This window comes from Mesitornis unicolor, unplaced genomic scaffold, assembly GCF_000695765.1.
Source record: "Mesitornis unicolor isolate BGI_N332 unplaced genomic scaffold, ASM69576v1 scaffold3728, whole genome shotgun sequence".
NCBI lineage: Eukaryota > Metazoa > Chordata > Aves > Mesitornithiformes > Mesitornithidae > Mesitornis > Mesitornis unicolor.
In genome coordinates, this window is record NW_010201056.1 from 66,683 (window position 1) to 69,820 (window position 3,138).

A 3,138-nucleotide genomic window follows, 5' to 3' on the forward strand; every position below is an offset into this window, starting at 1 on the left:
CTTTCCCTTCTTAAATGTGTATGTGCATCAAGAACTTCTGGATCTAAACAGTATAGCCTCACCAGAAAATGGTTACAGTCTGCTTTCCTGGCTTTCCTGGGACAGAATTGTAGAATCAGATTTCTATTGGGATTCTATCAGGAAAGTTGCATTTCTGCAAAGACTACAATACTTGATTTAATGGGAACAAAGTCGATAAGATACTTTGTTTTAGTTTTTGGCCAGAACTGGTCTGTGGTGATCAAGGTGTTTAGCAGTTTTGAGTTAAACAGGTACAGAAGCTGGAGGGAGGGAGAGCCAGAGCAATTGACCCCAAGATGACCCCAAGCTGGCCAACAAAATTATTCCATACCATAAATGTCATGCTTACTGTAAATTGAGGAGTTTCACAGAATCACAGAATGTTAGGAGTTGGAAGGGACCTCAAAAGATCATCCAGTCCAACCCCCCTGCCAGAGCAGGATCACCTAGAGTAGGTCGCACAGGAATGTGTCCAGGCAGGTTTTGAATGTCTCTAGAGGAGACTCCACAACCTCTCTGGGCAGCCTGGTCCAGTGCTCTGTCACCCTTACAGTAAAAAAGCTTTTCCTTATCTTCAGATTGAACCTCCTATGCTCCAGCTTGCTCCCATTTCCCCTTGTTCTGTCATTGGCTGTCACTGAGAAGAGCCTGGCTCCTTCCTCCTGACACTCAACCTTTACAAATTTATAAACATTAATGAGGTCACCCCTCAGTCTCCTCTTCTCCAAGCTAAAGAGACCCAGCTCCCTCAGCCGCTCCTCATAAGGGAGATGCTCCACTCCCTCAATCATCTTTGTGGCTCTGCGCTGGACTCTTTCAAGCAATTCCCTGTCCTTCTTGAACTGAGGGGCCCAGAACTGAACACAGATTTGCTGGAGATGGCCCTCTTTCCTTGACGGCTGACACCCTAGGAGGGTTGTGCCTGTTGTTCTACTTCCAAGGTCTACTCCCCCATTCATTGTGATCATCACAGCTTGCAACCACTATATTTTCTTAGTAGAACTCTGTGTACTGTATATTAATACTGCTATTTGTATTGGGCTTTATTATTATTACTTTATTAAATCTGTTTCTATTTCAACCCACAGGTCTCCTTTCCTTTTCCCGATTCCTCTCCCCAGATGGGGAGGAGTCATTGGGTGACAGAACAACTGTAGTAATGACAACACCTGCTTAGCTCTTTCTGGTCTGCCTCCAAATCAGCCTATCTGGCCATCTGCCTGGGTGCTGAGAAAGCTTGGTTGGGTGCAACAAAATAGGACAACCACTAGAGAAAAACCTTAAACAAAGAACACCACACCAAATCCCCTTCAAACAGCCCTAGGCCTCTTCTTTTGCCCAGAAGGTGGTTTCAGAGTCCAAACTTCTAGTCCATACTAGGACCTGTCTGGTATCAGGAGAGTTTTTGTCCACGTGGAGAGGAGCAAACCATAACTTGCAGCTGCCAAGGAGGACCCTGCAGACCTGCACTAGGGCCGGGGCTGCTGAGCAGCAGCAGTTCCTCCATTGCTCCAGTGTTACTCATCAGCTCAAAACAGTGTCTCTAGGGTCCATTGCTGGAGGAAGGATCAGGGCTTCGGTCACCCCCATTCTAGGAAACACCCTGCTGCCTTCTTCAGGAACCCCAGAAGGGCCTGAAGGCGGTGGCAGGTTTGAGCCACGCAGCAGACATAATGTCATGCTATTTTTGTAGCTGTAACCCCAGCAACTGTCCCTCATTGACCTAATATGCTCATTTGGAGAATGCCAAAGAGGAACTGGGATTTGTTTTACCACATGGGTGGTGTCTTGACCATAGTGGTGGTTAACACAAAACCCTGCTCCCTAGACTCAAGTGCCGTTCTTGGCAGAGGGAGATTTATTTTGAGGGATGCCTGTGCCACCTCCATGTTCCCTAGCAAATCTGGGGCCAATGGGGACAGTGTGGGGCACACAGTCACCAGCTGGCAAGTGCTACTGCCTGCTGAGACATGGCCTGGTAGTCTAGACCAGCCTGTGCTGCCCAGCTGAGGGACAGGTACCAGGTGTGCGAAGCCTAGTGGTGCCCCAGGAGACTATATCTTGATGTCTAAGCTGAGGCTTTTTGCAGAGGTGTTTCCATAGTATTGGTCTTCATCCATATCATCATTCAAGCCCTTTACCTAAATGTTATTTTTTTATCTAGTGTTTTAAGAACCTGTATTCACATGGCTTCTGGCATTTTTGTGATTACAGGTAAAGCAGGACTTGCGAGTAAATTCCCTTGGCAGGATGGTTCACAGAATATGCATGTTTTTTTATTTCTCATGCTCAAAATGCAATTGAAATTTTGGAAAAGACTTTTCAAGTGTTTCGACAGAATGTTTTAAATGCCACTGAGTGTTGCAACACAATTTCCTCATCGCTGCAAGTGTTGTGGCTTAATCTGGGTTTGTATTTCTGATCTTCTCACTATATGACTGTAATTCTCCGTTTATGCTCATAAATAAAAGGATTTTAAAAAGCAACTTCTGTATCTTTTATGTTCAAAATTATTTTTTACCTCCTCTGCTATTTTCTGCTGTTTATTTCCCGCCGGCTCATTCCTTGTACTTGCTGCCTCACTCTGGAGGCGTGTTCTGGTTTCTGTTTTTAAGAGCTCTGAGGTCATTGAGGCATGGTCAAAACCAGACTCAGTGGAACGAACTCTGTCCTGTGAGTATCCTACCTTCGTTTGGTCAAAATTTGCTGTGAATTGCCAGATATTTCCTGTTTACTTCAGGGCTCCAGGTTTTTATACCTTACTGTTAAGATCATTTATGGTTTGACTTTGCTTCCTTGAGTAGACAGAAAACTCCTGCAGCACAGAAAGAAGGGATCAGGAGTCTTTTCTGAAGCATTTCAGTCCTTGCTAAGTGCTCTTCCTAGATCATGACAAGCATCTTCATACAGAGGCAATCATTGTAGAGAAACCATTAGGCAAAATCCTGAGTTTGACTGCTGTCACTGACAAGACTGATGGTTTTTCTTGGCTGAAGGTTTCTCTCTGACTCCTTTGATGACTGTTTTCTAATTTCCACTGAAATGAATGCTCTGTAGTTTAATACCTTCCAGTATATGGTTTCTATGATGATTTTGGTTTTGTCAAGGATTCCTGCT